At 43.6% G+C, this 22,918-nt stretch overlaps 1 long non-coding RNA gene across 1 annotated transcript; it reads left to right on the top strand.

Moving 5' to 3' along the window:
• Nucleotides 1-14,281: 14,281 nt before the first annotated feature.
• LOC146170784 (uncharacterized) lies at nucleotides 14,282-21,618 on the top strand. Its single transcript, XR_014703108.1, has 3 exons — nucleotides 14,282-14,415; nucleotides 16,291-16,440; nucleotides 21,289-21,618. It is a non-coding gene; the product is annotated as an uncharacterized LOC146170784 (long non-coding RNA).
• Nucleotides 21,619-22,918: the final 1,300 nt, after the last annotated feature.

The following is a 22,918-nucleotide window of genomic DNA, read 5'->3' as shown; positions in this document are numbered from 1 at the left end:
GGCGAAGTTATTATCTTTTTTTCGTTTGCTTTCTTACTGTCGTCTTCAGGTAGCGATCCTGAATGCCACCTGACGGTTCGAGGTAGCGCTTGAAAGACGAAAAAGTTGAAGGCTCTCGCGCGCTTCGGCTAGCTAGGACTGTGGACTCCTGAGCTTGTGTCTTCGTGTTACCGTTTCTCGGGAACCTCTGTGTTGACTGTGTGTATCTGCCCCTGTTGCCGATGCCCATAAATCCCTGTCTTCGTGACAATATGTTGTATGATAACAGCACAATGCGCTTCGCGCGCCAACATTGACGGCAACTGCGCAAGTGCAATTAGCCATACGCCACATCCAAGGGGTTCGCAAATTGGTTTCAAGACAAGAGACAGCAGCTCTTCATCACTTCAATCGTGATCTTCCTAAAGACCACTCTCCTCTATTCCCTTGGGTTGAACCTACGATCCCCCGTGAGATGTACCACGCCTGGAGCATTTACAACAACTCGTTATGTCTTCAGTATAGTGAAGCTCGATAGAATCTCGGTTGTTTGCCATGAAAAGGAATTACTTGGCGTGGGCTATCCATAAAGGCCCAACAATCCAACATATGTCATTGCTCAAACATGAAGTCTGTCGTCTAGTGGGAGAGAATGTTTCTTATGACTTCAATACATAATTGCCCTTTGTACACATTTTTTTTTAAGCAGCACGACAACGCTTTCTCCGTGGGAGAAAACCTCTTCTTGTCCCTGAAGCAGAAACTTAAAATGGAGAATTTAGAGCTTGCGATAGCGTCACGGAAAGCTATGCATGAGCCATATCTCCTGCCAGGACGTAAATGACGAACCATGTGAAAATCTAGCCAGAGGCACCTAGGAATACCTCACTGCCATAGTTTAAACACGCCACAACAATCAGTCCCCTGATTGGCAGTTCTGTTCCCAGTGGAGTTCCAGCACACGCTGAAGTCTTTCAAATTTACACATCCAACTTGCAATGTGGGTACCCGAACAGCTCAGCTCAAAGTAACAATCGGCGGATCAAGAGCTCCTGCCTGTCGGATCCAGGAGCGAAATGGTCTCTCACCACAAGATCTTCACCAAGATAAGCTGACGAATATAATGATAATGTTGGGTTACCTACAAATTTGTACAGCGAAACGCCTTTTTAAAATAATGTCGCGACGCGCAGTGCAGCAGTACCAGTAAACAGAAATGTCGTCCTGACAGCTTAATGGCAGAACACCACTGGACACGTTACGTGAAATTTGCAAAGGGCATAAGTAATGTTTTCTGCCATCACTGTTAGGCAAGGAAAAAACAGTGTCCAAGACTGAGGAAGCGCTGCTCGACATGTGAAAACAGGAATTCTGCCACGTTGACAAAGCAGAGATTCTCATATATGCTTTAACGCAGTTTCTGATTTCTAATAGGCTCCTGTAGAGTTTGCAAAATGAGTGTCCGGGCAAACAGTATTGCTTGGGGTTCTGGCCAAAGTAGTTACAAAAAAAAAAAAAAAACTTCGCGCACTTCGAACTTATAAACGCCGTTTGTGCACGCCGTTTTCTCCACTGCTTACATGGTGAGTTCTCCGCATCGTACATTTTGCACATTTCAATATCAACGTCATAAAAAGATAGCGCAGCAGTGCACTCTTTCTGCAGTGCACCGTACTTCACATCGCTTCAAGCTCTTTCTTCTTCATTGCAGGTAAGAGAAATCCTGCAGACACTTTCGTCTAACCAGTACCCATGCTTCGTTTAGACTAATGCGCATTTTGCTACTTTGCTAGATGTAGACAACAAGCCCCTCCCACACAAAATGCCTGAGCCACATCAACAGCTCGCGCAAGAAATATTAAGCAGTTGAGCAGCGGTTCTTCTTTTGCTTATCGCTTCGCTCCTCTATGTACCAAATTCTGCTCGTTACTTCCTCTGAGAGTCATCTTATGAGGTTTTTATGTCCTTCCAGAAACAGACTCACTCCTACCATAAAGTGGTACGGCTGTGTATATTTGGGGTGTATTTTTGCGTTGAGCGATTGTGTAAGCATAGAGCACGGTTTTAGAAGCCCAAAATTGTATTCAAAATTTATTGTCGTATTATTAGTGGGCAGCAGTTTCGGTTTCGGTTCGTAGTTGTCAGGTTTTTACTTGATGTGAAGAAACATGAGACATAACATTGAAGTGTCACGTGGGCCAAAACCTCGTGACGTCTAGGAGCAGGTGCGTCGTCTGCTCTGTTTGCAGTGTGACTCCGCCGTATTTTCTCATAGCGTAGTCACACTGCGGAAAGAGTCGGTCAACTGTATCTAGTTCACTATAGTCAACTGCATCCGTAAACATGCATCCGCCAACACGAAACATACTAAACATGCCGTTGTCGCCTACGAACAGCTGGCGCCAACTCGCTCTCCGAAACTTGTTGCTCGTAACAGTGCTGGTGTTGGCCGCTCGCTTGGCTTCAATATTGCCCAAATTCCTATAATTATGCGCGCAATTGGGAAAAATTAAAAAACGGGAAAGGCTTTGACTATGAAGCAACGCACGTAAATGCTCCAGAATATATAGTTTGAATCACACTGATCGAGGTACCTCTTTCGTGCGCTCTTTTGAGCGCTACTTCATGTGTGCAAATGTGATGATCGTTTAGAAAACAATACACACATGCTAGCGAATGAAAACAGCCATACAGTGTAGCTATAGCAACAGTGAACTGAAAGTGACCATTTCTTACATCGCAGGACGCGCGTGCAATCACCACGAAGCGCCGGTGTGACCCCGGTGCGCCCAGCAATGCTGCAAGCGGCCCGGAGCAGTCGTCGGCGCTACTTGTAGAAAACGAATTAGGCCGATTGAGGATAGTCGCAGTACAACATTTTATCAAGTTTAATTTATAATGAGATAGGATTTCACCAGTAAATCGGGGACGGAAGACGAATCTTTATTACAGCGTTGAGTCGCTGACCCGTTCCGAGTGCCGCCTGCGAAACTGACTTGGCCTAGCGACAAGTAGGGCAGGCACAGAGCAGCGCAGTTAGTCGCCCTGCGCACCCGCGGGAGGCGCCATTGCCGAAGGCTCCGCACTTGTACACGCATGCTACTGTTGCACGAGTATAGCAGGCAGCCAAGGAGTGCTACACTGCCTTCGCCGGCCACTACGGTCTCAACTATAGCGACCAAAAAAAAAAAAAACGCCGTCCGCCAACCATTCCCGCACCGTCTTTTGCAGCCTTCGAAACTTTTATAGAGTGGATTTTCTAAGGCGGCACGTAGCAATACATGCATAAAAAAGAAATACAGACTCGATCCGTGCGCTACAATCAGTGATAAGGCCGCATGCCAGTGAATGTCGAAAAAGAAAAACAAAGATTTGGAGCGTTCGCTGCAAAAAAAAAATATTTATACGTGCAGGATTCAATCACATACTCTCTCTGAAGTGATATTTTAAGCTCATGCAGCTAGCGAGAGTTCTTTAACATGAGCCACCCTCCTTTCATTTCTTCACTTACAAAATATTTCCTAGGTCTATAAACCAATCTTGATGGTCTGGCTCTAAAATCGCTTGAATCCGGTTTGAATGCAAAATACGCATTCTCAAAGTTTATCTAACAGGCGTTTGAAGCCATTTCATGAAGACTCTTGTGTTACTTCAGAGCATATTTCCCTACGTCGTTATCATGTGACTTCTAGTAGCGTCAATACAGGTTACATTATTAGGTTCTCAACAACATTAGCATGTGAGTAAAATCCCTCATTCTGATCACATTTAAAATAAGCTGCACGGTTGGTACAGAAATTCAAGGCCGCCAAAATCGATCGCGAGAACGTTATTTAAAATTGAGGAATCGATATATTGCTTCTAAATGTTGCATATGAGTTTTCTGCTCTTAACACAAATAAGCATGATTTTTCTATGTGTACATTGTAAAATTGAACACCGGAATTCTAGCATACATCAGTAATTTTTTTTAAAGATGTTGGTGATGGTGGCGGATAACACTAAGAAATGGAAACACTGCAGTGTTGCCATTTTGCAGCATTTAAGTCAAAATACTTCCTTAACGGCCTCTTCAATGCATATATTCTGCACTCTATACTTTTTAAGCAAGATGTTAGTAAACGTCATTAAAACGCCAAATTCAGCTAATAGGTGGAAGGCATGCACGTCATGAATTATTTTTGAGTCCACACAAGGAATAACGTGATGATTATTTAGTCCTCCATCTCACGTATTTCTCTCTGATTTAAATGCTCGTGGCAACTCCGCATATTCAACCTACGCATACAGCAAACTCATATATTTATTTGAATTTCAACAAAACGTTTTTCTGCATACTTTTTACGTTCTCTATTTGTGAGGAATATGTTTGAGGAATAGCGTTGTTTTACTACGGTGGAAGGAAAATCCGCTCAAACGTTGTATATGCATACGATTAAGGTGAAGTGTTCATTTGCTACTGATGTTCTTTTTGTCGGAGGTTCAATACGCTGATGTGATTTAAAACATTTTACCATGGGTTGTTCCGAAGGCACCGAGAATAATACAGAATGGGTCCGCGTACATTACGTCGTAAGAGTTTCCTTTTGAAAGCGGCAGCGTTTGTGACTCTGAAAAGGTAGCAAGATATTATAAGGCTGATTTATTTAAGGTTGATATAAGACATTGCCTTAGTTACAGTGTAGTTGCAAAGGGTTCAGTTTCGAACAGTGAAAATCAACGCCCTTAACGGAGGTTTGGAGATAATTGCCGTTAATGACAAGAGCAGCCTGCCCTCAATCGCCATCTAGGGATCACCTTGACAGAATTGCGACTTCGTTATGTTGTTCACATTGAGCCCGTCATTTAGAGGTTCTTCTCGAGTTTCTCGAGACTTTCAAAGCTTTAAGCCATAATGTGTTCTATTGGAATTAGTACCGAAAGAATCGTTCGACTCAATCTGCATTACGTCAAAATCCCAATATGCAATAAACACTTCGCGAATAACGAAGCTTGACCGCAAACTGCTTGCCACTTTAACGACAGCAGTGATTATCTTCGGGTGTGCAGAAAAAGTTCGCCACATTCAGCACAAAACATTCCTTTGAAATAAAAATAGCAATGCGTGTCCTATCAGCCCACTTTTCTTTATATATTATAACAAATTCTGTGGCAATTTTAGTTGAAACTGTGGTTAAACTGCAGCGTTCTTGCTATTGGATCAGCCAGACTGAGTATATGCTTATTAGTTGGAGCCCGAAAATTCAAATACTCTCCTCCTCAATACAAGTGATGTACTTAACCAACAATTTGGGTGTTTTCCTCTTGCACTGGAGAAGTATATACATGAAGTAGCGGAAAGATTGCGAACAAGTTTAAGGGATGGTTAACAACACTCTCTACTGATGTTGTTTTGGCGACTGTAGCAAAGATTAGAAAAATATATTAGTAAATCCAGGACCGACACGCAATATCACTGCTTTAATATTACCAATGTGTAGGAGAAAGCAGTGTGGGATAGTCTGCAGACAAGCAGGACCTTTTAGCAGACGCAGCAATGGGCAAGAAAACGAGGACGCAAATTAAAAAGATTTTGTCTTTAGGAAATTTTTATCACCACATTTTGGCCTGCAAAACTGAATTGAAATCAGTGTGCTGAAAATAAATTGCCGTTAAAAAAGCCACCCCTCACGAAATATGGCAAACTTAAAGATTTTATCCGCTCTTGGAATACTAGTTAAGCAAATAAGGTATTAATGTTTTTCTCCCTTAAATGCGGCTTCTCCTAGAATCACATGAAGAGTGGCATCATAGTGTAAACAGTCCATTGAATGGGCTAGAGAATAAATAATCATAAATTGTGAGCTTAGAAGAAGCCTGAAAGAAGTAGCATATAACCTGAACATACAGTTTTTAGCCGATATATGCCGATAGATTGTGATATATATATATATATATATATATATATATATATATATATATATATATATATATATATATATATATATATAGTCAGCGGGCACAGTTGTTTATTGGGAACGCCCAGTGTTCTTCCTCGCTGTCTAGCAGCATCCGCGCACTACGGCGTCGCGACGTTGTCTCTCTGCATGAAGCTGCTGTCCACCGAGATGAGAGGGGAAGAGGAAGGAGGGGCTGTTCTCTCACCCCGCCCTCTCCGCCACAGCGCCAGGGGAAGGAGGCCAAGAGGGGAAAGATAGGGCTCCCCGAGAGAAAGAGAGGGTGTTCGCCGCATCGTGCGTGCGAGGGAAATGTTGAATTCCCACACCCTTCCTCCCTTAATCATGACCTAGACCAGGACGCCGTTTTCCCCTTTGAAGCTGCACGGCTGATCCCTCAGCAGGTCCATGCCGCAGGACAGGCGGCCAAAGCTAGGATGGCCGCCCCCGCGTCGGGCTGGCTCCCCGTGCAGGCCGCACAAATCCGCGCCGCTGCCGTCACGAGGACGAAGTCCGCTGGCCCGCCATCCGGTTGCGGGCTGCCGACACGCCGGAAGTGCGCTGATCGCCTACGACCAAGCCGACTCTCCGCAGGTCGTCAATCAGGGCAGCAGGCTCCGTCCCTCCGCGTACAGGAACCACTCCGGAATGCATATCTACACGGGGCGGGTTCTTCTCCAATTCGAGCTCGAATGCGAGCTTCTCCGTGAACGAGCTCGAATTCAAGCTCTTCCGGTGACCACTGTATGCCTGCGCATCCATTGGGCTGGTAGGCTAAACATCACCTTCACCGCTCCCCGCCGCCTGAATGCAGACAGCGTGGCCCATGCACCCGGAGTGCCGGTGTCATAAATAAGGCCAGTCGGCGGGCTAGGTCCCTCTGAATGTGCTCAGCACAGGCTTCGCGTACAGGAACACTGCCGGCTTGTGTATCGACAAGTGCCGGATAACTTCACACGAGACCGCTCGTGCCATTGCGGTTGACATTAGGCGATTGCGCCTACCTTCCGCACTGTATCATCGCGGAAGGGACTGCCTTCCCTTATATCTGCTCGCGCGAACTCGCGCTTCTGGCGTTTGTCCGTCGTCAGCTCAAGCTGCACAGGCAGCCGACGCCGCCGGCGCTGCTCTGCGTGCGTGACCTCCACGCTCGGAGCACTCCCCCGTCTTTCAGCGATCATGCTGACGGAGGGTGATGTAGCGATCCCACGGAGTAGCTGTGCGCGTGATCTCACATGCGCAGCATCTGACAATCCTTCAGCGATTTCGCTGGCTGTGGGTGCTACAGAGCCGCTGCTTGAGTGATGCACTGGCGCGGCAGTTTTCCCGTTGTCGCAGCGACTGCGCTGGATTCGGGTTTCTGCAGCGGTGCCCGTAGAGACCGCTCTCGGGATCGCTTGTCTATGCGCTGTTATGCGCATGCATGGTCCGTTTCTACAGTTACTTTCAAAGGAAGTACTGCTGGCGTGGGTCCGTCGATTCCGCCCGACCTCGGGCCTTTCAGCTTGCAGCCGCGAAAAAATCTCAGCAACCTCTAACGGTCCCACCCATCTGGGCGCTCTACTCGTCGCGATCGCGCGTTCACGTCGCTCAGTGCGTCAGCATAGCTAGCCATCGGACTTGCAATGTTCTTACCGCGGCTACGGTTTGCCTTTCCATTGGCATTGGCCATAATCTCGCAATCGTTTTGTCTAGTCGTCGACATTGGTCCCGACCTTTTGCGTTCATGCGCAGAGCTAAGGAAATGGCGTGCCAGTGCAAATTCCGGTAGTTATGCGATTGCGCATATTCACCCTAGAGCTGCTCTATATTCCGATATCGGCGCTCGCTCCTTTGCGAATAACGGCTTTTCTTCCCTCATTTGAGGCGTCATTGCCTAGCACGTATGTAGCAAAGCTTAATCATAGATCAGCAGGAAGTCTCCAACTCACTCGTAGCAATACCAGCTACACTAGAATTTACTAACGCAAATCACAGTACAAGTGGCTTCACAGCGCAATTTGGCCTGACTCGTCGCGGGATTCTGCATCTTCATCAAGACTAGCGACCCTCTTACGACAAAATAAAAAATATGAGCCTTCCTACTAACCCCTGACAGCTCTTAACTGCTGAACGCAATCTCAAGTGGGTGTCCCTACTCTTACGAGATGCACGTGCTTTGGAGGTTACCGCCACAGGGCGCTCCCCGCTGCGACCTCCTTCCGCAAACTTGGGGTACTACGGCTCCTAGTGACATCGCACAGGCGACTATAATTCCCGCTCCCTTTTCGAACGGCATTTGGCTCCTCGTGAACTGACCTGCCGAATGCGAGTGACCTCATCGCATATCCATGCGACACCGCTCCAGTCAACTTGGCTCTCGATTCTGCTGAGCCGGTGAAATTTGAACCTGTGCTCGGCGCGCTTCGGCGTCGCTCTCACCCGCATTCTCCACCATACAGACAGGGTTTGAGCCAATGGGCAAAACGCACTTACCGCATCGGCGGTTCTGGGCGGAGGTAGCAAATGGGCACTTATCGTGAGCTGGACCAACGGGTCAGCTTTCCCGAGCGGGTGTAAAGGGGCAGTGTAGGCAACTGGCAGTAGCTTGACAAGTAGCTCAGGATCTCCTCAAAAATTTCTCGTTCGGCGGACCACACCTGCGATTTCACTGGAGGCTTATCGCAATAGCGGTTGGAAACGCCTGCCATCGGGCTAAGCTTCGCGTACCGGCCAGGATCGCCCATCTGACTTTCGACGACTTACTGCGTGGAATTACACCATTATTCGTGAGCTAGCCTTCCCAAATGAACTGCTAGTGGGGCCCCACGTTGGTGCACCATTTTTGGGGGATTCTCACGGGGCTGCGGCTCCGCTCTGAGAACCGAAGCCGCACCGCTAGCTCTGACCACAGCAGTGGCCGTGAAGAACGTCACACCGAGGCAAACATAGCCAGCGGGCCAAGTTCTTTATTGGGAACGCCCAACGTTCTTCCTCGGTGTCATAGCAGCATCCGCGCGCTACGGCGTCGTGGCGTCGTCTCTCTGCATGAAGCTGCTGTCCACCAAGATGAGAGGGGAGGAGGAAGGAGGGGCCGTTCTCTCACCCCCGCCCTCTCCGCCACAGCGTCAGGGGAAGGAGGCCAAGAGGGGAAAAATAGGGCTCCCCGAGAGAAAGAGAGGGTGTTCGCCGCGTCGTGCGGGCGAGGGAAATGTTGAATTCCCACAATATATATATATATATATATATATATATATATATATATATATATATATATATATATATATATATATATATATATATATATATATATATTCACAATCTATCGGCATATATCGGCTAAAAACTGTATGTTCAGGTTATATGCTACTTCTTTCAGGCTTCTTCTAAGCTCACAATTTATGATTATTTATTCTCTAGCCCATTCAATGGACTGTTTACACTATGATGCCACTCTTCATGTGATTCTAGGAGAAGCCGCATTTAAGGGAGAAAAACATTAATACCTTATTTGCTTAACTAGTATTCCAAGAGCGGATAAAATCTTTAAGTTTGCCATATTTCGTGAGGGGTGGCTTTTTTAACGGCAATTTATTTTCAGCACACTGATTTCAATTCAGTTTTGCAGGCCAAAATGTATATATATATATATATATATATATATATATATATATATATATATATATATATATATATATATATATATATATATATATATATATATATATATAAGGTTCCCTTCACTCTGCAGTTTGTGGAAAAACACAGTGGGCACCTCAGGTTTCACCCTAGTAGCACACAAGATAGGTGTAACGAAATGGACTCTGTACTCCGACATCACCTTCCCCTCACATGCCATTGCCTTAGAAACTCTGCCACTTCTGAGCACTTAGCAACATATTGAAATTCTTCATATCAAAAAGGCAGACAATAAATTTAAATGTGTTGGCTTACCTGACTTTCCCTTTTCTTTAATCCTAAGTTTGGGCTGTGAACCTTCCTGTTGTTTAACCTTAATAGTGACGTCAACCGTCCTAGAAAAAGGACCCCAGAATTATACGTATAGACTCTAATGCGTTTTTAATTAATCATGTTGCCTTTTTCTTACGCAACGCAACGCTCTCTGAAAGTACATCGTGCTTAAATAAGCATCTTTCGAAACTTAGCTTTATAAGAAGATGAACAGAAATGTCAATTTTTTTTTTTAATAAGAGGGAGTGCAACCTCGAAATTGCTGCCGTAATGTTAGGTACGCGAGAGTATTCGGCACTAACACGTAGAGTTCTCCCGCAGGAACCCAATGAAGGTTGCATAACGATGGAAAGAATATCTAATTGGCAGCTTTAATTGCAGTATGAAGCTACACACCTCTTCTGGGACAATATTCTAGACTCTCATGGCTGCTGTTCAGCGCCATATTTTTTAAATTATTATTAGTTCTCAGAATAGCCACGTGTTTCAAATTTGTGGCACGAACTTTCGAGCTGCCTAAATAGCTTTTTGCAGGGAAGTGAAATGACGTACTCTTGCAAGCGGAATTTTTTCAGACCTATACTCATGCTGCCTATGTAAGTAATTGTGGTGAAAAAGGAAGGCATATATGGTATTGAGCAAAGTATTTTTGTTTGTATACAAATGTTGCGAAAGTACTGCTTGCTGTCTAGGTTCGCTTCCTAAAATCTATTGGCTAACGTTCTATTGAGAGGAATACGTCGTACATGCATATTATACAGTGATATCAAAATGATGTTGCATGACATTGCAGTAAATGCCAAAAGTTGGGCGCCACCTTTGGGACCACATTGGCGGGTGCGCAAAAAAACATGGCCAATGCCACGTGGAATATAGGCGACTGTTAGCTCACCGCAGCTTGGAAGAAATTACTTTCGGGGGGGGGGGGGGGGGGTTGAGGTGCTGAAGTAAGCTGGAACACCTTGTGATTGTATCCCAGGCAGCACAAAGCATTGGGCCAATGTTGTAAGTACGACGGCAAGCAGTGGCCCTACATTGGGCCAGCCTAACCAGCATGCTCCCAACATAGGACATGCCAGTCAACACAATGTCCAACAATGGCCCAGTCTAGCCAGTGCTCTCCCAGTGTTGGCGCTGCCAGTAGCCAACACTGGCTAGCTTGGGCCAAGATGTACAGTGAGTTCCCGATATTGGCACTGCCGTACATACATAATGTCTATGTTGGACCGAGATTGACGTTGTTCCTCCAATAATGGTCGCACGGGTTTTAAAACTGGCTATAATGGGCCAAGCTGTCCTGCCTTCCTCCGTCATTGGGTTTTCCGTTTTTTAAAACTGGCTACAATGGACCAAGTTGTCCTGTGTTCTTCCGGCACTGGCTGTTCCGGTTTTTAAACATGGCTACAATGAACCAAGTTGTCCTGTGTTCCGCCGTCGTTGGCCGTTCCTTTTTTAAAACTGGCTACAATGGACCATGTTGTCCAGTGTTCTTCCGGCGTTGCCCGTTCAGTTTTTAAAACTGGCTACAATGAACCAAGGTGTCCTGTGTTCTTCCGACGTTGACCGTTCCGTTGTTTTAAACTGGCTGTAATGGACCATTGCAATTTGTCTTGTGTTTTTCCAGTATTAGCTATCCCTGTATGAAAACTGCCCATGGTGGACCACTTTTTTCCCCTGATCTCGCAAATGTCATTGCCATCCTAAAAACACAGCTTTAATGAGCTGCCGAAGTGAATCATTTCCGTTGACCATTCAATCAAAACAAATTCTCCATTTTTATGGTTGAATACACGTGCGCTGGACGCCAAACCGCGGCATTTAATTCCGACAACATTTCAGCCGATCGTTCGGACCTCACCAAGTACCACGTACGGGACGACAATTACTATAACGCATTCAAGCACGTACCGCTGCAACTGTCTGGATTCGTCATATGCGGCGCACCTTTAGGGGTCAGCTATATGTGTTTATGGCTTTAGCCTATTGGCATGCATGCAGATTTCGTCGCGGGCGCATACGTTTGTCGCACAATTATATCTAATGATAGCACGACCGTGCGACCACATATGTATACCCCAGACCGGCTAGCACTCACGACCCAATATGCCTGTATTGGACGCCGATTACATCCCTGCATCTATACTTAACCTATAGTACAAATCCAGTTGTCAGTGAGAACGCGCATAAAAACGAAATCGTGTCGCCATAGCATGTTCATGTGACATTAAATTAGTGATTAGAAGGTAGCTTTTTCATTGCCGAGAAGGAAAACGTTGCCTCAAGTTGAAGGAACAAATGACCATTATCTCAGCGATGTTTTTGTTCTAGTGCTTTTGTATTATCCATAAGGAACTACGCGCAGCATCGTCTGTTTACCTGGAGAAAGGACCGAATACGATGTGTGTACTTTCTAGACGCAATCACTGGAAAATGAAAAGCCGGAAGACTCGCGAGGTTACCATTTTAGTTTTGGGCATTCACACGGTGGTAAAAAAAATGAGTTTTTCGTGCAGACTGCGAGCATGAAGGCCCCGGTACATTTATATGGCGCACAACATATATATCGCCAATAAACAAAAAAAAATAGTTTTTTCCGCCTATTAGTTTAGAGTTTGACCATTCCAACCGCGCTAGGCGGTGGCAAAGGAATAAAAAAAACTGTACAGGAATGAAAATGATGTGCGCTGTCGAGTCATTCGAAAAAACGAATGCAGCCTACAAACACTGTTTTCATGAGGCAGTTTTCCATGCCCTTTCCAATTCTTTCATTCTACTAAAATGATTTGGAATACGTTGCTTGCTCATTGAACGTTATCGTCTTTTTGTGTAATCCGCGTTAAGGTGAAGGTGATTGCGAAAAACGTCTTTGTATTGCCTGATGCCACAGCGCTTCAGGACCTCGACGCGCACAAAATTGATTCTGAATCATTCATTGCTGTGTCTGTCACCGTCGATTTGCGAAGTCGAGACAAAACATGAGCGAAGAAATATTGTTACAGCTGGAGAATGATGAGGACGAAGTGGCGCGCTCGTTTGTGGAAGATTAAGAAAAAGAAGTGCGTCGAATGGGCGGCCCTCGTAGCCTGGCTCCTTGGCTGTTCCTCAATGTATATATCTTTAATCCTCTTTTGTAAATATATTTCTCCCTGTTACAAAATTATATGCCAAAATTTAAAAACCTTGAGCAATTCACAAATTCCGTAGAATGTTCAGAACAGCGCGGTGCGCTATAATTGGACAAAGGCTTTATCGATGTGGCCATAATTACTTGCGCAACAAAACTATGCAAGGTGTTTTAATGGTTTTGAAAGCTGAGGTAGTGTAGAATAGGTGGAAAAAGTTTAAACAATGTGAAAACTGTTTTTGTTTTCCTAAAAATTTTCAATGTTCGCTGTTTTCTGTAAATTAGCGCGATCGTATCTCTGTATCCAAATGTCATAAAAATATGAGCTTTAGCTGTTTGCGGATAATTATGCTGAGAACATATCGTGGAATTATTGCTGCTCTACCATGAACCTTTTCTGAAATAAAGGCCTGCAAATTAGGAAAATTTTCGTTTCCTGGGCCGATGTTTAGAATTTTTATAAAAGCATCTATTCATACCCGAAAAGCGAACATTAACTGAATACAAATAAAAACATGTATATATTTAGTCGGATAATTTTCAGCTAGCTAACTTGAGCATAATTTGTATAATCTATAACCAAAGTTGGCCAGAATAGAAGAGAAGCTCGGAACTCCACCTCTTTGACATTATTAATCAGTCATCACGCAACAGTATATAATATTTTGAAGTAAATATAAAAGGTCGAACGACCATCCTTTGTTCGATCATAGGTGGCGAAAGGGAGGGGACGCGCGCATTTGTCGATGCACCAGCTGTATGGATTTACGCAAGAATGTGGATGGTAGATGGGGAGGCTTTCTATTTTTTTAGAAAATGTTTGTCCGTGGTTGGCTTGAAGAAACAATGCGTTTGCGAACACACAAAACAAAACTATTTATTAGAACTCGACTCGAGCGGTGCGCGCTGGCGGCCGCTCATCGGCACGGTCCGAAGTCACGGCTGGCCGGTGCAAGCAGAAGAGGGCTGGGTAAAGGAGGAATGGAATGTTGAGAGGGTCGTTGGTCCTTCGTTCCCACGCGCAGCCCTTGCGAACACAACACCGCGGCGGAAATCACGCGCTGGTTGAGCGGGTCGTTGTTCCCCCTCGCCTACGCGTCTACGTGCAAGACACAACAGACAGCATCCCCAGCTGCGCTGCTGTGCGGCCTCCTCCCGAAGCGTTCATTTCAGAGCTTGTTGGAGACGCTACAAGACTTGTGACAGCTTCTTAAACCTTTCTTTAATTTCTTCCCTCATTAATTTTCTTTTCCATTGTGCTGTGCATAATTTTCTCTTGCGCCTATACATGTCCATGTGCTCCGGTTGGTGCTTGCTACATATCAGTGAATAGCTGAGCTGTGAAATGTCGCCGGAGTACGGATTACAGCAACGGCGGGATACCATCGGCATTATCAGACTCAGTGAACGCCGTCATCTTAGACCGTGAGTATATATCTTTGCAGCATGCCATTGCTTCATAATTGGTTCTATATAATCTCCTACCAGTCCCAAATGTTCTCTTTCCTTATTCTCCTCGAAACAACTGCGCGAAGCATGACTTCAAGAACTAAGCGAATTTTCGTCCGGGTTACATGCAAGCAATAAGTGCGTGGACTTATTTGCTGGCTGCGATATGAATAGCATTTGCGCCGAAAATAGAGGAGCCGTGCGTAACAGGTGTGTATGCCACCAACACGTGACAGAAGACTGCAGGCAGCCATTTGCGCAGCTTTTTTGACTGTGCAGCGCGCCGCAATCAATTAGTAACCAGATACTATGCGCCCGGCTTTGTATAACTATATTTTGGACAGCCTCTCTTCTGCGTGCAGGAAGCCATGTTAACACAGTTTTTGGATTTTGTTAAGAGTTAAGGGCAGTTTTTTGTTTTCAGATGTACAGACGAAGTTTTGAAAACTGTTCGTGCCGTCTGTGCAAGCGAATTTTACAGTGGGGCAGACATGTGCGTGATGCCGCTTGATGACTAGGCTATAATTAAGTCATAATGAACCTCCACTTTTATAATGGTTAATATCATATTGAGGAATTGAAAGCCGTGAACAGCGCAAGTGAGCCCCTTTTCAAAATTTTCTTAATCGACCCCCCCTTCTGAGCACGTGCCTTCAGGTGAGGGCGTTATCAGAAAGCGGCGATAATAGGAGAGCGATTTCGCAGACGCGCTTCGAGGGCGGGGGAAAATAACAATACAAGCAAAAAGGCACATCAGCCGTGTGTGCACTGCGTCCCTGTCACTGCAAAGTAAACAACGTGCACGCGGGACACAATGTACAAAACATTGACGGCCGGTATGAGGCAACCATATCGTCCGAAATATTGCTCGCGAAGAGCTCGATGACGGCGCGCACTTTCAGGCGAAATGGGACAGGACGTCAGGTCCGCCTGTTCGGCAATTACAGCTCTTTGTACCTCACGTGCCGTACCGTATGCATGAAGTGCACGCCATAGCCATCGTGCAAGAATGTTGAAACCGAAGCAGCGATCCACGTATTCTAATTCTATAGGAAATCATTTGGGAGTAGAAAAGAGCAACTTAATATGATGTGCATGGTTCTTTAATGAACGATATGTATAAATGGACGGTTGAATAGTTACAGTAATGGAGTGTTCCGCTAGAATTGTTTACGGCCGTGACCGCAATAAACATTACTCATATTGCTCTTAGCTTTAAGTCTGGCATTGATAAGCCTATCTAAAGAACCGACTGGCAGTGACAGGTTGTTTACAGCTGTTGATCAAAAGGTAGGCCATCATGCTATTATTGCAGGCATATTTGCTTCTTTTTGTACCTCTGTTTACTAAAACTTAATTTTGTTCCCCATTCCTAGGGACGCTGCACCTCTTACAACACTCACTGTTCAGTCGCTTTTATTCAAGTATACAAAAAGGAGGAAATGCGCATGCACTCATAGGATAGCCTGTCTCTCCGTTAGCAGCTGCAAATAACACGCCACTGCTCCTCGGTACTTTGGATGAAGTTTTCAATGAGGTTACCTGAGATGGCTAGCAATTGCTGTAATATTTATACCAATCACTGCAGTGAAACAGAAAGGTAACACTGCATCACTTTGACTGCTGCATGCACCTATAAACGTGCCTTAATTTATTGCCTATTCTTATAGACGCAGGACCTCTTACTATAGGCTTTGTTCAGTAAGCAACCGTCTTTCATTGCTTCAATTTCTATCTCTCCACCACTTTCTTGTTGCTCTGGGTGTGATCATTTGATTTCATTGTTGAAATCATATTGTTTTATCATGTGTGAATGATTTAGCCTGCACATACATGCTTTCATTTTTTTAGATGCGCATCGGGAGCGTTTTCTACGTAGAAGTGGATCGATTGAGTTGTATCACTGGTGCGAAAACCGACAACCCCCAGAAGATATGTGTCCTGTGGTTGGAAGGGCAATAAAGAAGAAGAAAATCAGCGGAAAAGCCTGCCTAAAAAAAGGTAGCACTGCATCACTGTAACTGCTGCACGCACCTTTAAATATGCCTTATTTTTATTGCCTATTCTTATAGACGGTGGACCTCTTGCTATTGGCTTTTTGCAGAAAGCATCCGCCTTTCATTGCTTCAATTCCTATCTCTCCACCACTTTTTTGTTACTTCGAGTGTGATCCTTTGATTTTATTGTTCAAATCATATTATTAAATCGCCGGTGAATGATTTCGCCTACACATACATGCTTTCATTTTTTTTAGGTGCGCATCGAGAGTGTTTTCTACGTATAAATGGATCGATTAAGTTGTATCACTGGTGCGAAAACCAACAGTTCGGTACCCCCAGAAGATTTGTGTCTTGTGGGTGGCAGGGGTATAAAGAAGAGGATAATCAGTGGAAAAGCCTGGCTAAAAACTTACAAAGATGGCGCAAAAGCGAAATGCTGATCAGGGTTAGAGTCTGATTACTTCTGTTATCCCATTTCACTTGCTAGGTGATGTGACATATATGAAGCACCTTAGTATAATTTGTGGTATACTCACTGAAAATTGTGTAGACATTAACTTTTTTCTCGTTCAATTATTTTGAGTGACGCACGAATTGCAATAAAACGAAGTCATCCACACGTCTAATGCCCATAGACATTAGATGCGTGGATGAGCTCATTAATTGTGTTCCTATGTGAGCATGCAATAGTTTGTCGAATATATTAGTATGTTAAAAGTTGATTTTTTTACTGTTAACCGGAGTAATACATATGCTCCATATCATAGCATCATTCGCCTGTAGTTTGTATCTGCTCTTTCCTAAATTGTATTCTACAAAGTATACGTGTGTCATCTCGTACGTCTATTTAACTAGCGAACAATTTGCAATCGAATCCCTTTTGTAATGTTTCAGCTACAAATAATGTATGACAGTTGTGACAATATAGGTAGCTTTACGTATAACATATAGCGCGAAAATCTTTAATATATGCGATGATACTTTTATTCACCGCATTGGCTTAAACCAGCCTGTTGAAGAGACGAAATGAAAACAAATATGGATGTCTTCGGACAGGAACAGTAATCGTGGTGCCAAGACCATTTTTTTAATTAAATTTTCATATGTCGTGGGCTAATGTCTCGACACAAAGGCATGACCCTTAGGTTTGCCAGATGCGGCGTAGTATTCTCGAAAAAAAAAAACGCCTATCACTAAAGCTGGAAAACGCCGTTTTTGTCGTTTCAAAAAGTTGCACGTTTGGAGGCTGGCTGGTTGCGTAAACTTTTGTCATCCACTGTTTTTTACTCACCGCAGTTGGGTAACGTTTACTTGTATAAGAAGTATTAAAAGTGTGTTTCATTGATGCAGTTGATTTAGTAAAAAATCGCAAACTTTGCTTCAAGAACAACGCGCTACAAAAATGTTAATGTTCAACCTTACATACTGGCGTGACGCATTGCGTTGTTTGCACTAAAATATTCTGTGTTTATTACGCAGGTCATATTGTTAATTTAAGGCAGAATTTGGAGCTCTCAGCTGCTATGTGTGTTCTCTGTAACGCCACCAAAAGTATTATGCTGGAAAGCGATTTGCTTAAGATTGTAATTATAAAAATTACACATTGAAAAATCATCTTCAAAAATATAGTATTGTTAGTGGTGGTCAAAGCTGACAAATGGAATAATATATTAATAACCTAGATTGAATACTATTGCACCTAGCAATAAAAAAGAATGCAGGACAGAGAAAAAGTTTAGCCTTCACTTGCGTTCTGCCATGAAATTGACAGAAATAGTGAATTGATACCATTTTAAGCTATATTAAGTATTTGTCCCAGAAGCAGAAAAACGGTGTTAAGCGCTGACAATGTTTTAAATTTTACTTAAGGTAAAATGTAATTAAATTAGGCAAATACTAAATTGAAGTTTTGATGCCTATTCCATAAGGGGGAGCCATATAAGCACATCTATAGAACAAAAACAAGCATTTTTATATTTCTAATATTACATTTTGCAGAATTCAATATATTTACTGACTCAAATTAACAAAGTACTTTGCATTGTTTCCACAGATTTTGATAAAAATTGATGTTGCGGCCGTTTCTTCAATTCTAATCAGTTTTCCTTATTTTACCATTTTCTTACCTTTGTCCAATTTCAAAATAATATGCAGATACACAAACAAATCTAGAGCTTGAAATTTTTTCAGAAATAAAGAATGGAACCTAGATAATGTAGAAAAATAGTTTCTGTGCCAAGATATTATTGGATCTTGCAAGAATGCAGGCTGAGTTTGGCCATTATCAGCACAAGCACTCGGTTTAACATTTAATGTTATATTTTTAAACAGTATAACGCAACACTTTTTAGTCCGTGATATTTTTGAGGTACTGAAGATTTTTGAGAGGGATTTGAATGAAAATCGAAGATGATCTTTTTTTAATTGCAGCAAAATTGCCCTTTACTGCTGTTTTCGAATTCAGAGCAATTTTGATGCGTTGTGGAGAACACACCTAGTGGTCTGGAGCTCCAGATACTGCCTGGAATTAATAACATGCGTCAGGAAGTGAAAACATATTTAGTGCAACCAACCTAATGCATCATATGCCAGTACATAAGGTTAAAAATGAATATATTTGCAGCGTATCGCTCCTGAAGAAAAGTTTGCGATTTTTTAATAACACAACTGCAAAAACAAAATAGGTTTCTAATAGTGTTTGTAAATATAAAACCTGCATATATTTAGTGAGTAAAAAAGAGCAGATGACAAAATCATGGCATCCAAACTTGCAACATTTTGAAATGGCAAAAACAGCGTTTTCTACCTCTAGAGATATACCATACAATTGTTGTTTTTTTCGAGGAAACTACGCGTATCTTGAAAAACTAAGGTTAATTCTTTTGTGCCTAGATACTTGCCCACCACATATAAGAATTTCATTGGAAACGAAAGATGGCCATGGGACCTCGATTATATTTCTTATCTAAGGCACCCATAATACGCTGTGAGAAATCCAATATCAAGGGCTTTTTTTAATATTCCATATTTCGAACGGTTGTGCCATCTAAGAAAATTAGAAAGCTAGGCACACCTTAGGTGTAGCCAGCCCTCACTTTCTGTTACAGCTGCATTTGCTAAGCTGAATTAATGCGTTGATTACTTTATTTTAGCCACGAATATAGCGCTATTACGTGTCAATTTTAAAGAAAGGCCGCAGTGACGCGATTCCTGTAGAATTTGTAAGTGAAATCTGTAAACCTTACAAATCTACCCATATATATGATCTCTTGCAGGTTTTATTCAAGCTACATTACACCTGCTGCGCCCCATAGCTTGAGCCAAGGGTTATAAATAAACCATTAGAAACAGACGATGGAAACCGGTGGTGCATTGCTGGCAGCCACTTAGGACAGCGCAGAAAATTTTTATTTTGTACGTGGGGAAGTGAGGTTATTCGCTTCAAGTACTAAATATTCACTTTAGACAATAAATAGGACTTACAGAGTCGGTGAGCACGTTCGGAAACCCCTGTTTCAATATTTGCGGTTAGAAACCTCATGTGTACCTTTTTTTCCAGCTGTAGATAAATTCCGGGTTATGTAGATACCGAAACCGTTACCAGCCCATTCGCGCACCTCAACTGTGCTGCTCACAACATGATTTTGAGCGGACAAAACAACCTGCCGCTAAGATTGCTAGCCCCATGCATGAGTAAGGGTGATATGCTGGCGATGGTTGCTTCGCGTCGGCCCTTTGGCACACATGAAGGCTCGAGTTACAATGAGCGCGCCGAACTTTGCAATGCGGATAATGACTACAAAGCGGTAAGGATATAAATGAGTTTAACAGTATTTTTCAGCTGTAAAATACAAATACAGTCTTGTTGGACGATGTGCTGGCGCGGACGAAGAAACCATAGGCAACTTGTAGGTCTAACGCTACACAGGGCTGTCGAGCCAAGCCAAGTCCTCAATTGTATTGTCCGGGAATCAGATTTCTGTATTTTCGTGGTTTCCTATTGTATCAGGCGTTCAAAATGCAGACGTGAGGGTTCTTTATCACAAATAATCAAACGTGGATTGTGCCGGTACTCTTCAAAATAGCAACACCATTTATTGTGTAAGTCATTAATCAGTAATTTAGGTAAATAATGTCAATAAGGATTCCAAACAAAACCTTTTCTGTGGCGCTCAAGGTAGCTTCCAGCAATATATATCTGGTTTCCTTTGCCTGGCTCCGAAATGTTTTTTTTTATCCCTTGGATCAAATTTGCTTGGACAAGCAGTATATGTGTAAAAATGATGCACCTGTGAGCTACCCGTTTAAGTGAGCTCCCGTTTAAGTGAACTACCCACAAAACCAGTCAAAAGCGTATATCAGCTAACCAGCGGCCAGTGCAGCAGTCGTGGGCTTAGATCGCTTGTGTATATTATATCTAGCCATTTAAAAAAAAATGAAAATGGTCGCCGAACATTCTCTTGGCAACGATTATTAGTATAAACTGTTTGCACATCGCAGAAAGCGTAGGAGCGGCAAAAAACTAGCGCGCCAGTCATATGCGGAGACAGCCGATAATCAAGCACTAATTCCTAGTGTGGGATGAAACACTGGCTGTCTCAGCCGTATTGCTGTGGAGGCGATCAAAATGCAACGGGGCACATGCTATGCAATGTATGTGCGTCTTTCATCCTAATAAACCCAAGGCAGCTGAAACTAGTCTGGAACTCATCAGTATAGTGTTTCTCATTGACCATAAATTTCGGTACATGAATCCTGGAATTTTCTACATCTTCCTAAAATAATGCGCGCGATTTTATATGCCTCGTAATAGTGTTGTAAATTTTGTTTCCTCATTGTTTTTGTGCAGGTGCCATTTGCGAAAAAGTTGGGGTGGACGATTTGGAGGCACACGCATTTATTCGCAGGTGGCTGCCTGGCTCCTGTGACAGGGGGGGGGGGGGGGGTGGAAGAAAAAGGCGTTATGCTGAAACCTCCCCTGGCGAACCAGGCATGCCACCTGTGAATGCAATTGCAGGGTCAGCCCCCTCACTACGCCTATGAGTGTGCCCTCCAGCTCCCTGGCCCCTTCCACTTCCCGAGAGCCCGCCCTGCCCTGACCAACCCTGCCACTGCCCCGCTAACTGCTGCTGTGTGTGCCCTCAGCGCTGGCTAGTAACAACTGCCGTCTATAGTAACAATTGCAATAAATATCATCTTTTTGTGAACCATGTCCTTGTTTTGTGAATATCTACTGGTTGCTCATGAGCAACAATTTGAATTTATATGGCCACTCCTATTTGAAAGGCCATTATTGTCCCAGCAAGTTCGATGTGCTGTCACGAATATGGCTAGAATGAAAAAGGCTGCATTTTATGGCCTGCACAGGCAGTGCCACAAAATGTGTAATCTTGACATCATCAATGGCACATGAATGGAGTAGCCGGTGTACCCATAAACCATTGGATTAATATTGGTATCGACAATATGCGGCATGAATGGAGTAGCCAGTGCACCTGCAATGGCTAACCATTGGTATGATATTGGCATTGACAATGGGCCATCAATGGAATAGCTGGTATTAAACAAATATTGGTAATACAATGATGGTATAATGCTGGACAGTATTGGCAAGAATCATGGTGCATGAATGGAAAGTCTAATATTGTGCCTACATTGGTGGCTCCAGCTTGGTTGAACACTGGACCAATCTTGGAACGAAAGATGGACCAAGAATGGAGAATGTAGTAAAATGCCCAAATGCCAATATCAGTCCAATATTGATGCCATTCTTTTCCAGTGATGAACCATTGTTGGACCAATGCTGGTGTGCTGCTTGGGATAATGCACTCAAAAAATGTCATGACGGTGGTTTTCAGCTGCACAATATTTTAGAGGATTAATAACGCAGACGCATTATTAATAATGCCTACGCAGAAGAAATTGGGCATAGGCAAAAACCAGATGTATGCGATAAGGGACAAGGCGGGCAACGTCATCGCGAATATGGACAAGATAGTGAAAGTAGCCGAAAGGTTTTATACAGATCTCTACAGTAGCCAAAGTAGTCAGGACGTATTGAGATTGGCGGTAGGAAAAAACTGTCACACGTTCCACCAGTTACGAAGGACGAGGTCAAGAAAACATTAGAAACTATGAAAAGGCGGAACTCAGCTGATGACGATCAGATAACTACAGATTTATTAAAGGACGGGGGGGGGGATATCGTGCTAGAAATATTGGCCACTCTGTATACGCAGTGCCTGGTTTCAACCAAGGGTACTGGAACGATGGAAGAATGCAAACGTTATCCTCATTAATAAGAAAGGGGACTCTAAGGACCTTAAAAAGTACAGACCAATCAGCTTACTGTTTGTTACGTATAAGGTATTTACTAAGGTAATCGCTAATAAAACCAGGACAGCCTTAGACTGCAATCAAGCAAAGAATCAAGCAGGGTTTCGGAAACGGTGCTCTACTATAGATCATATCCATACCAT

This window comes from Amblyomma maculatum, unplaced genomic scaffold (genome assembly GCF_055883805.1).
Source record: "Amblyomma maculatum isolate TAMU_Amacu unplaced genomic scaffold, ASM5588380v1 scaffold_46, whole genome shotgun sequence".
Lineage (NCBI taxonomy): Eukaryota > Metazoa > Arthropoda > Arachnida > Ixodida > Ixodidae > Amblyomma > Amblyomma maculatum.
Note: the sequence above shows the minus strand (reverse complement) of the source record. Positions and strands in the feature narration are given on the sequence as shown.